The sequence below is a fragment of the Protopterus annectens genome, chromosome 1.part1 (genome assembly GCF_019279795.1).
Source record: "Protopterus annectens isolate FY-2018-M chromosome 1.part1, PAN1.0, whole genome shotgun sequence".
In the NCBI taxonomy this organism is placed as follows: Eukaryota; Metazoa; Chordata; order Ceratodontiformes; family Protopteridae; genus Protopterus; species Protopterus annectens.
This window is the reverse complement of record NC_056726.1, coordinates 621,354,946-621,368,021: the sequence shown is the minus strand read 5'-3', so window position 1 is coordinate 621,368,021 and position 13,076 is coordinate 621,354,946.

Sequence of the window (13,076 nt, the reverse complement as noted above, 5' to 3'; positions counted from 1 at the left end):
TGGAGAAAAAGTGTTTTGGTACCGATTTTTAAGAATAAGGGTGATGTGCAGAGCTGTAGTAACTACAGAGGGATTAAACTGATCAGTCACAGCATGAAAGTTATGGGAAAGTGTAGTGGAATCAAGGTTAAGAAGGGACGTGATGATTAGTGATCAGCAATATGGTTTCATGCCGGGAAAGAGCACTACAGATGCGATCTTTGCTCTGAGAGTGTTGATGGAGAAGTACAGAGAATGTCAGAAGGAGTTGCATTGTGTTTTTGGAGACTTAGAGAAAGCATATGACAGGGTGCCTAGAGAGGAGTTGTGGTATTGTATGAGGAAGTCAGGAGTATCCGAAAAGTATGTAAGAGTGGTACAGGATATGTACGAGGGTAGTGTGACAACGGTGAGATCTGCGGTGGGAGTGACGGATGCGTTTAAGGTGGAGGTGGGGTTACATCAAGGATCAGCTCTGAGCCCTTTCTTATTTGCAATGGTGATGGACAGGTTGACAGACAAGATCAGACAGGAATCCCATTGGACTATGATGTTTGCATATGACATTGTGATTTGTAGTGAGAGTAGGGAACAGGTGGAGGAGACCCTGGCGAGATGGAGATATGCTCTAGAGAGAAGAGGAATGAAGGCCAGCAGGACTAAGACAGAATATATGTGTGTGAATGAGAGGGATGATAGAGGAATGGTGAGGATGCAAGGAGTAGAGGTGGCGAAGGTGGATGAGTTTAAATACTTGGGTTCAATAGTTCAGAGTAACGGTGAGTGTGGAAGAGAGGTGAAGAAGAGAGTACAGGCAGGATGGAGTGGGTGGAGAAGAGTGTCAGGAGTGATTTGTGACAGACGAGTACCTGTAAGAGTGAAAGGGAAGGTCTACAAGAGGGTAGTGAGACCAGCTATGTTATATGGGTTGGAGACACTGGCATTGACAAAAAGGCAGGAGTTTGAGCTGGATGTGGCAGAATTAAAGATGTTAAGATTTGCACTGGGTGTGACGAGGGTGGACAGGATTAGGAATGAGTATATTAGAGGGTCAGCCCAGGTTGGAAGGTTTGGAGACAAAGCCAGAGAGGCACGATTATGTTGGTTTGGACATGTGCTGAGGAGGGATGCTGAGTATATTGGGAAAAAGATGCTAAGGATGAAGCTACCAGGTAACAGGAAAAGAGGAAGGCCTAAGATAAGGTTTATGGATGTGGTGAGAGAGGACATGCAGGTGGTTGGTGTGACAGAGCAAGATGCAGAGGACAGGAAGAAATGGAAACAGGGAACAGCCGAAAGAAGATGATGATGATGACAAGCCATCACCAAAAAGAATGTTAAAATTGAGTTTCCTCAAAAACAACTTGAATTGAACCAAAACCTGGTCCAATTTGGATTTCTGTGCAGGAACAAATGTTAATCCTTTTTCAAATAAATGGACCCACTCCTCAGTGACATCAACATAGCTGTAATTAAACACTTTAAAATCCCCTGTAGTGTTAAAAATAATTTTAACCACAGGATCTGTGTTCAATTCCAATATGCCTGCCGCTAACCCGATCTCCCTTTCCCTCTCCCCTTCCTCCTGGTCCATGCTTGTTGGGGGAATGTTTGGGTGGGTGGGTATTGTTGACAGAAGTTCTGATTGTTCTCCCCCCTCTGATTCATTAATCTCTCAGATCTCCTTGGGGGGGGGTTGTCTAAAGGGATATTATCATTGCAATTATCCTGGCCTTCCAATTCATTAACCATCACACTAGCAACACTGTCTACACCAACGATATCACCTTCATAAACAGTTTGATGTACAACTGGTGGTCATGGATAAGCCACACCTTTCACATACTCCTGTTCATCACAGTTAAATTTTCTAACTTTTTTTGCTTTTAAATTAAGTAACAAATGATCAGTTTTAATAAAGGCATGCCTATATTTTTCAGATTTAACATCAAATAATAAATCACTTTTAAAAGAACTGTCTAAAGTCTCTATGGCTTTGTTTAAATCCACCATTTGTTTCTCATAGGTTCATAGATTAGTACTAAGCTAACTGCCCTTGCGAGCCATTTTTTTAAGCCTAGCCAATTATCCCTTGTGAGATTCAAACCCTGCACCTTGTATTTGTAAGGCAAACACCTTAACCATTAGGCCACCCTCCCAACCCTTGATTCATAATGCCGAATCAAAATTTGCAACAGTTCACAGCCCTGTTTATTAAAAAGGGAAATCAACTCACGGTGCCAGTCTGAATCATGAATAACTCCAGATGGGTATTTCCATGAACTAAGACCTTTTGGTATCCTTTCTACTTTGATGCTTTCACGCAAATAGTCACACTCAAGCTGAAACTTTCTGTATTTCACCACCATGTCTTGAAATGTTTTTAACTGTTTATCCAAACTGCCAAAATTGTTGGACTGAATATCTGTAGCCAAATGTAGAGGCGACCCCTCTTTTAACCAGTTCTTGAGACTGAAATTGGAAAAATCATGGACCTGGTTACTGGTACCGGCAACCAGAACAAAGCTCTGTACTGTTCTAACATCCGCCTGAGTATTAGTCACGCCTGTACATTGCCCCGGTGGAATCTCCTCATCCTGGCTCTGTCTTGAACCGGAAACCAGAGGTTGACTGTTTGAAGGTTGTCCACAATGATTCAAATGAACTGAATCATTAACTTGTTCAGTAAGTCTTTGAACTAGAGCAGTTAAATTGTTAACTGCATCAGATAAGGACTTGATCTTCTCCTCCATGTCAATGGCAGACACAGCGCATTGCACACAAACCAACCAAATCAAAACCAAGAATCAAACCAGAAATATCAAAGGCAACTGTGAAAAACACCAACACAGTAGGAAAAACAGTTTATTAAGCACTTTCATCCGCCAAATGGCTGGACGTCCTCGGAATACAAACCAGACACTGAACAAGCATATAAATACCCGCCCAATTGAAGTCAATAGCACCAAGTAATGAATTCATTGAATAATTGATTCTTGATGTAAAAAGACAAAATTAAAGTGAAATACCCAATGCTTATAAACAAATACAAAAATATATATATGTAATAAATTGAAAATATAAAGCTCCTAAATGACATATAAAAAACATACATAAGCAATACACATAAAATAACAAATCTATAAAAATATAAATATGTTTAAAGGGCAAACATAGATTTAAGCTTGAGGAGACTATACTACCTATAACATATCTTGACTTGGCAGGGCCTTCAACACTATTCCTTATGCTGGCATCATACGGAAGCTAAATGCTTTTAAACTTGACTCATATGCAGTAAAATGGATAGCAAACTGGCCAAAAGAACCCACACAGTGCATATTGCAGGTGCCTCATCAGAAAGTCACTTTGATATTTCTGATGAGACACCTGTGACTTGTACTGTGTAATTACAGACCTGTTATCATTACAAGCCTCATCTACTCATTTTGGAGTTTTTGTGTGCCTTAATAGCCCCCAGTTTGCAATTGTCTCCATACTGTTTTAGCCAGAGGTCTTGTTTCTCTGTTTGGCGTTCTAAGATGTAAATGATGAAAAAGAAAGGTCCCACCTCCAAGCCCTGAGTAACATATACCCCAGACAGTAACCTCCTGAATGAACTCACCCTAGTAAAATCTTTGTGTACAAAAATGGACTCAAACTAAATGATAAAAAGTGCAATATCAGGTTTGTTAGACAAACCCTACATTCATCATACTATATAGAAACACTATTACAAAATGAAAATGTAGTCAGGGACCTAAGAACTTAGGCTGATAGCTCCCTTTCTTTTAACTGTCATGTGACAATGGTTGTCAGTAAAAGCTTTTATTTAGCACAGTTAATTGCTAATAGATTATCATCAAGGTAATCACTCCCTTATACACAGCCTTGATTAGGCTAATTATAAAGTACAGTGCACACTCAGGATATATCTCACTAGACATATCAAACAATTAGGAAGACCCTAAAGACTCCTAACCAAAACAATCACAGGTATAAAGTCCCCTGAGCTATCAAGAGAAGCTGGAAACCATCTCTTTATTCAGTGTTTTGTTACCTTTTGAAGGGAGATCTCTGTCTTGCTTACCATGCCATATTATACTTGTCTTTCTGTAGCTTTATAAGTTCAATATCTCCGCCAGTGCTAGAACCAGGGACCTATAGATTTACCAACAGATAAATAAAACATGGAGGGACATGTTTATAACCCAGTGTCTCACAAATCTTTGGAGTAAACTTTTCCTGTATAGTGCAGCTCACTGTCTTCTTTTTAGCATAACCTAGATGACTGGATGGGTAGGCATAAATGTAGTCCAGGACTGACTGGTATGGTCCTCCTGGACAAAGGAGGTGTGGTCTATGGAGGGGTTCTGGGAAGGTGTAAATAGTCAAAGAATCATTAGCCTTGAAATATCTATGAAATCCATCTTTATTGTGTCTGCAAAACATAAAACATAATGATCATGTAATGTTGCAGTGCCGGTGAATCTTCTTTAAGAACTTAACCTGTTCATTTCATTGTAGATGTCAGAAAATAATAAGTTACATAGTGTATTTTGCCAATATGACTATTGTCACTTAGGGTATTATTTAAACAATTTTATTTAAATAAAAAAATGTTAGTTATGTTTGCTTATCATCTTCACTCTGCCATCCTTGTCCCACGTCACCCATTATACTAATATTTGCTTCACAGATGGCATTAAACCCACTAGCCAACTGATAAGCAGCAGAATTTTCCCCTACTTTAAAACTTTGTATTCCTGCACTTGACTGAGTAATCAGTCAAGGAAAGTAAAATATATGATGACCATCATTAGAACACTGTTGCAGTAATACTAGCCAATTTTATGTATCATGCTAAGGTACTTTATATTTGACCAATAAGCCAAAGCTCAGGTGCCCCTTCCTTACACACTGTACATCTGATCTTAGACCTAGACTTGAAGGATGTATGTGTGTACATGGGGGATATGTGGGCACCAAAATCCTCAGATGTTTCTTGCCTCCAGTCTGGTGTCAGCTACATCTTTTCATGCTATAAACTACCATACACATCATATGCTTAGATATATTCTATCGATTTTTGATAACCTAGGCAAACAGGCCAGATATCTCACTCAGTGACTCTAAATCTGCAGTGTGATCTATGGTTTCTTCCTCTTCTCAAGTAGTGTGCCATTCTTTTCAGTGTGCCTGTGATGTGGCATTTGATTATTCTAGGGCTGCTGCCTATTAGTCACTGATAAGGTGTACAGTTTCTCCCAGGGGTTGTAAAAGCAGAGCTTTTGGATGCTTCTTTGGATAATGATTTTTTTTGGACCACTTTCTGCAGAAATATTCAAAAACTTTGAAGAGAGGGGCAAAATCATGCAGGGATTTAAGCATTTTTTTTTCTTTCTCCTGTTTCACAATTTCAAAGACATTATCCTTCCAAGTCTGCTCCTTTCTCTCATAGAAATCTGGTCAGCAAAAGGGCAAAAAAATCTAAAAAGAAATTGCAAGACTGGCCTAAATCTGCTTTCAACAGAAGAAAAATCACATTCCAGGAAAAAGCTTCCTGTTTCTGACTACAGCTCCTCTTCTTTTGCCTTCCAAACAAACTTTTTGTCAGTCTTCCCATTTGTTAAAAGATTGCAACAGACACATGGGTTTTGAGAATCATTCAAAAAAGTTTTACTCTGTAGTGAAAGTCTTTTTCCTTTTTAACGCTGTTCCTCAATTTCGACAAAACTGACAGCACTTAGTATTTCCATTTTTTGGCTCTTTTGCACCAGAAGTAATAGAACTTGTTCCTCCAAATCTAAGAGGAAAAGGTTTCTACTGTAGATTGTCCTAGTCCCGTGAAAGGAGGGCACTTGGAAACCCATTCTGGATCTGTCAGTTCTAAACATTTTCTTAAACATTTTGAAATAAGGCTGACCTCATGATGCCCTTTTCCACTTTATTTTCCATATGCCATTCTGGTTACCCTGGGCCTCAAGGATGTCTATCTTCATATCCTTATTCATTTTCTTCACAAGAATTTTCTAAGATTCTGTACCTTTGGGTCATACTTTCACTTTATTGCTTTGCCTTTTATGCTTTCCACTGCTCCACAGTATTTTCAAAATGCATAGCTCTGATTGTAGCATTCTGCAGGCTCCAGGCTACCTACATTTTCCCTTAGTTAGACAATTTCCTAAGTCAAGCCACTTCTTCTTGTAATTTTTTAGGCCCTACAAATCACAATCAATCATTTTCAGAATCTGGAATTCACTCTGAATCTCAACAAGTCCAACCTTCATTCTTCCCCACTTTTGGCACTTCTAGGTTGTCGGCTAAAATTTTCTTTGATGCTGGCTTTTCTTCTCTCAGACAGGATTATATTCTTAATAGACTTCTTTCAGTCTCTGACAAACCTTCTTCTGACCTCTGCAGGAAAGAGACAGAGTGGGTTCCATGACATCCACCAATCAGATGTTACCCTTTGACAAATTACACATGAGGAAAATCTAGTGGTACCTAAAAGTCCATATGGGTTCAACACTGCCCTCCATTGTCCTTCTCAATTTTGTTGACAGGTTAGTCCCACTAGGCTAGTAGTCTCTTTTCAAGGGAGACCTGAGGTGGTATTTATACTGTTAGGAGAAACTTGGTTAGGGCATCAGGGAACTTCCCCCACTCATCATTCTTGTGAGTGGAACCCATTTTGCAGGAACACTTCCTGTTTCCATTACAGGTGCAGAGGCAGCCCAAAGAAACAGGGAGGCAGATGGAGAGAGAAGGGGATGATGGAGAGGTGAGAGAAATGGATGAGAAAGCAAATATCAAGACCAGAGAATGTTTGCAGGATTCTGAAGATATGTTTCAAAGAAATCTGCTTAATGGAGATGAGTCAGCAAATGGTGTATAATTACACTCTCTAGTCGGGAGGGTTGTGGGATGATTTACTTAAAGAAATGGTGATGCAGAGAAAGCTAGAAAATGAAGGAGATATTTCTTGGGGGAACAGTATGAAGAAAATACAAAAGGAAGATGCAGAGACAATCCTGAAGAATAGTGGTGAGCTAAAAAAGAAAACATATGCAGAGAAGGTAAAAGAAGGCAAAAGGGGTGTAGTAGAGAAAAAAGGCAGAAGAAAATGAAAAATGGAAGTATGTAGTAAGGATTTAAAGTAAAGAGGACAAAGAAATGGACAGGTATGAAGCGTGGGACAATTTAGTAGCTCCTTTTGGTGTAAAAACACATGAAGTAAGACCATTTATTCTTATTAACAAACATAAAATTTGTGACATTATATTTGAGACTTTTTTAAAAGGAAAAATTTCTTGGACAATATTAAAAAAAAAGACTATAACCCATGGAATCTTTATGTGACAACAGCATTTAACAGGGAAACAAAAAAGAAAATTCATGTACAATTTTGAACAGAGGTAGAAAGAGAGACTTTGAAAGAATGTTTGAACATTTTATGTAAAGAAGTACTGGATATTGCAAAAGTTTATGACAAAAAGGGGTTTATGGACTAGTGGCTGGGATTGTAATAGTGTTTTAAAAATAGAAGGAGAAAAAATTAGACATATACCAAGCGTCATAAATATAGAGGAGAACAGGGGTGTCGTAAAACAGTAGGACAACCCAAAACATGTTTTTTTTTTTTTTTTGTGGAAAAGAAGGACGTATGATAAATAACTGTGACAAAAGAAAATATTGCATTTCTGGGGAAATGGGACATAATACAAAACATGTGAAATTAAATGTTATATATGTAACAAACCTGGACATTTATGGATGGATTGCAAAAATGAAAATAAGAGTAAAGAAGAAGAAAGAGTAGAAGAACAAAGAAGACATTTTAGAAGTAGTAGAAATAGAGGAAAAATTAGATGAGAAAAAAGTAAAGAGGACATAGAAGAAGTTTCTGAAATAAGTGATGAAAAAGACATAACTTGGGAGGCAGTAAAAGAAAAAGAAGGTTTCTATTGGTAAAACCCTCTACACTAGGGGAAACGGGTTGAACACATGTATCATTGGAATGGGCTGAATGGGTACATTTCTCCTGATGTTCCCCTTCTTTGTCCCTAAAATTCTGTACCCTGTTCAAATTATGTATTTGGTACACTAAGTTTAGTACACTATAAAATCCATCCTTATAATCTTCCAAAGAAAACAATACATTTTCTTGTATACATGAATTTAAAATCTCAATCTCAGAATACATAGATTCTATAAGTTTCTCATTATATTGAATGAGATATTTCTTTAGTTCAAAACACTATCTATCAAACATTTGGAGTAATTGATTATGAAAAACAGAACCATGAACAACATTGTCAGGTATCTAAAAGTACTTACAGCCCTTTGGGGCATGTTTCCTCACTAAACATTCTCTCAAAAAGCAATTATCTAACATAAGTGACTGTCAGTGGGGATATGAATGTGTTTAGGAAGAAAAGTATCATTAATCCACCTTTACACCGTCTAATACAAAATTTTGAGAGTTTTGTGCAATTTGACCTTAGGTCTTATGTAAACAGTAGGCAGAAGAAGTTTTTTAATCTAACAGGGGAAGAAAGATATTTAATATCTAGCCTGGCTGCCACCAAAGATACTTGTATTTTGAAACCAGACAAAGGAGAGGCTAAAGTCATTATGGACACTGTTGACCATATAGGCAAGGTGATAAATGCCTTACATTTGGGGGAATTCTATTCAGCAGTTTCTAAAAATGAGGTAGATATAGCTCATAGGATTATAGACATGTTGCAAAATTTGGTTTTACAGCAGGTAATTAATGTGGAGACTTTTAATTTTTTTTCTTGATGAAATACCTCCATATTCCCACCATATTTGGCATTCCTAAAATTCACAAAGACATCAATAAGATCCCCTCCATTTAATTGATTATGCTAGTTGTTCTAAGACTTAGCCACTCCCAACAAATATTGATAGAAAATTAAAACCATTTTTTTTAAATATAACACTTATATCCTCAAGAATTCCTGGGACTTTTTGGGTAGATTAAATAATGTCCCGTATAGGGAGAATTGATTTTGTTTATTTATTTACCACAGTCCCACATACCCAGAGATGTTTATAGTTTGAGGAAGCCTTAATTCATTGTGATTTTATTTGGTTCAGAGTAATGGCAGCATTTTATGTGATTTTTATGGGTGCAGTTTTAAAACACAATTTTGTCTATTTTGTGGGGAAATTTTCAAACAAAATGATGGGGTTGCAATGGAGCAGCCTGCAGCCCCATTTTTGCTAAATTCATTTTATGACATGGAAACAAACATGTATTATAAAATTCATATTTTTTTAACTTATGCCATTAGTACACTAGATTATTGGATGATATTTGCTTTTTATGAATTGGGAACAAAGATGCTGTGTTAGAATGTATTAGGTGTATGGAACAAACAGCTACTTCCTTAAATATACATATCCAAATTATGATGAAATATTACATTATTTGGACATAGCTATGTATAAAAATAGTGATCAAAAATGTTTATTTCCAAAATATACCAGAAACCTACTTATTCCAATTCCTATTTGCTTTATAATAGTAAACATTCTATATACCAGAAGAGAAATATTAAAAAAGGTCAATTTTTTTGAGTAGCTCATATGACCTCACATTATAAAGACTTTGTGGATATATTAAAAACCTATTCCATCTAAGAGGTTACCCGGATTCTCTATTGAATGAGGTTAGTGTCAAAGTTATTTCTAATTGGAGAAGTAGATATGTCCCTATTTTAGATGTAGGTGTACATCACCAAAATGACATCAAGGTAAATGTTGAAAATTCTGAGATTTTGGATAATAACACCTTTGTCAAGGCACTCTGCTTAGAGTACAACTGGGACATCAAATTTATAAGAGACACTATTGTTAAATATTGGAATATGTTTAAACAGGTAACCATTACGCTGAATGTCTTTTCAGAACCTTTTTAATTTACTTATAGATAAGGTAGGAATTTGAAAGCTATATATGAAAGTAATGCTAGTAGGAAAGATGGATAATCCCATTGTCATAGTGGTACCTTTAAGTGTGGTGCTTGCAAACAATATCCCTGTGTTGCCAAAACTGAAGAGATGTGGTTCAAATCCTGAAATAGGTTTCTACATGCATGCCAACACTACGATTGTTTTAATAATGAATGGTATAAATTGTGATATGTCATACCTGGGATTCATTTTATGTTGGTAAGACTGAGAGGACATTAAAAAACATATATATGAACACCTGCATGACATATCAAAAAAGTTACACACTGATACCCTAGCTAAACCTCTTGAGACATGCACAGATGGTTGTTTTATATTCTTTGTTCTTGAACAGGTCTCAAAAGACCTGAGAGGGGGTCAGTGGGAAAATAGGTTTGAGTATAGGGAGTTATATTAACTTTCTCTTGAAACCAGTAACAAACCAGGCTTAAATGATTTAATCTGTATTGCACCAGTACTTAGGTTAATATCAGCCTCATTATTTATTATCTTGTATGTATTTTTTTTCTTTATTCATATTTTATTTATATTTGAATTTGTCAGATGTTTTCACTTGATTAGTTATTGATTGCATATCATCACACTATTTATGTGTAATTATTTTAGGAAGCTGTTTGTTTTATTTATTTTGGTATATTCTTTTAAGTTTATCGTATCAGGATTAGGATACAGCTATTGGTTAATTTAATTAAGTTTAATTGGGTTAGAAAATATATAGAACTCAGGAGACTTGGGCTACAATTTAGTTCTGAAGAAGTACTATTTGATGTACAGGATGAAAGCACTAAACTGTAACTGAAACTGAACTGTAGTTTCTTTTTTGCTTTTACAAAATGTTTCTTAAAGTTTTTTATACATCCTTCAGACCTGTTGACATTTTGCTTATATCTATGGCCTTGGTTCATCAGTGGTGCTTTTTTTTTTGTGTGTGGTTTGTGATGAGCGGGGATTTTATTTAGGCAATCCACCTTTAACCAGTATCCATTTTTGCTGTTTGATGCAATGCATTCATTCACATGGTAGAGGTTTTTGATACGTTCAGAATCACCAGGTGGTCTGGGGTTTTGTTTTCTCCGTGAGCGGGTAGACTCCTTTGAAGTATTTTTGGTTCTTCCTCAATAGTACTTGCTCCTTTTCCACTTGTACCTGGTACATAAAAGACATGGAAACAGTGATTCTGGATCTCCAGTCCCTTCATCAGCTATGGTCTCCAGGAAACTCTCCATGTTCTGACTGACAATACAGCTGTTAGTTGCTATATAAACAAACATTGGGCACAAAATCATAGCTGCTATTCAGACTGGCAGCGTTAGCTTAGGACATTGCTATTCACTACAACTATTTTCTCCAAGCAGTTTACCTTCCATTAGAAAGAACAGCTTGGCAGATCATTTGAGCAGGTCAAAGGCAGATCTCTGCAAATCATTGTTGAACAGGGCGGTCTTCTTATAGATTGTTCATCAGTGAGGAACTCCACAAATAGATCTCTTTGCCTACAGTTTAAACTATCAGCTCAGAACCTTTTATTCTAGGACCCCTTGCATAGAAGCTTGAGCAATGGAAGCCTTCTCCTATATCTGGAAAGGGAAATCCTCATTGCCTTTCTTCCCCTTCCCCAAATAAAGAATGTTCTCCTGATAATTCAAAAGGATAAACCTAAAATTCTCTTACAGACCCTGTTTTAGCCCAGGCATAACTGGTTCTCCCTTCTCTTTCAACCAGTCAGGGCAGTCACCAATCATTACCATACAGAATGGACTTGCTCACACAACAAAAGGATTCTGTTATCCACCTCAGCCTGACAACTCAGCCTCACTTTTCAGTTGATATGCTTTGATTCCTTTCTGGCACCTGTATTTTGAAGATGTGTAACAGGTAATTAAGGAAGCAGGAAAACCTGCAGCTATAAAATCTTAGACATCTAAGTGAAAGAGATTTTCTATTTTGTGACACAAGAGGGGGTGGGATCCTTATCATTTAATGAAATCTGATATGCTCCAATACCTGTGTGAGCTGCTCAATTTGGGTCTGACATACACTTCATTAGGCATCTTGGTCTGTTTTTCTCTTGATCAACCCCTTTCTTCATGCTCTGAGGTCAAACAATTTTTAAAACATATCCTACATATCAGGCCACCGAGAAAATACATTCCTTATCTACTGAACCTGAATGTCTAGCTGGAAAATTTGACTTTGCCCACTTTGGAACCAAATGATTCTTTTTTTTTTTTTTTTTTTTTTTTTCATTTTCTTGTTGCTCTAAGCTCTGCTATGAGAGATTAAGAGTTATAAGCTTTGATGTGTATTCCTCCCTTTCTGGTTTCCCATAAGGATAGAGTTTCCTATAGAATCAATCCTTCCTTTATCCCTAAGGTAGTGACAGAATTGCTTCAGAACCAGTCAATTCACCTTCCTGAATTTTTGCTAATTCTCAAAACAGCAGTGAAAGGAATCTGTACTTGCTTGATGTGCATAGGCAAGTGAGAATTTATTTGCACAAGACAGAAGAAATTAGAAAATTTAATTAGCTGTTCATCTCCTTTGATGGGAAGAAATGGGTTCTTTGAGTATCCAAACAATTTTCATTTTTTTTAAAATAATTTTTATTTTCATTTTGCATTTATAAAAGACACAAAAATGTTCATATTTACAACATGACCATAAGAGTGAAGCCGCGGTGGTACAGTGGTAGCGTTGTTGCCTCACAGCAAGAGGTTCTCCTGTTTGATTCACAGCTGGAGTGCCTTCTTTGTGGAGTCTGCATGTCCTCCCTGCGGTCGAGTGGTCTCCGAAAGACATGCGTGAATGGGCGTGCCTTTGCTGAAGGTTGGGCGTCGGGCTGGCAACTTGGCAACATAAAAAATCTATTGCCACTCATTAGTGGACCAGAGTTCCGCTGTGGTGACCCCTAACCAGGAAAAGCTGAAAAGACCAACAACAACAACATGACCATAAGAGAAAGTTATACGTTGTAGTCAATATGGAAACATGAAGGTCATATAACAAACCTATTTACACTATATACATAGATGCTTTCTCAAGCAAGTTTAAACAATATAAAGACAACACGTACATTAATGTTTGCAATACCAT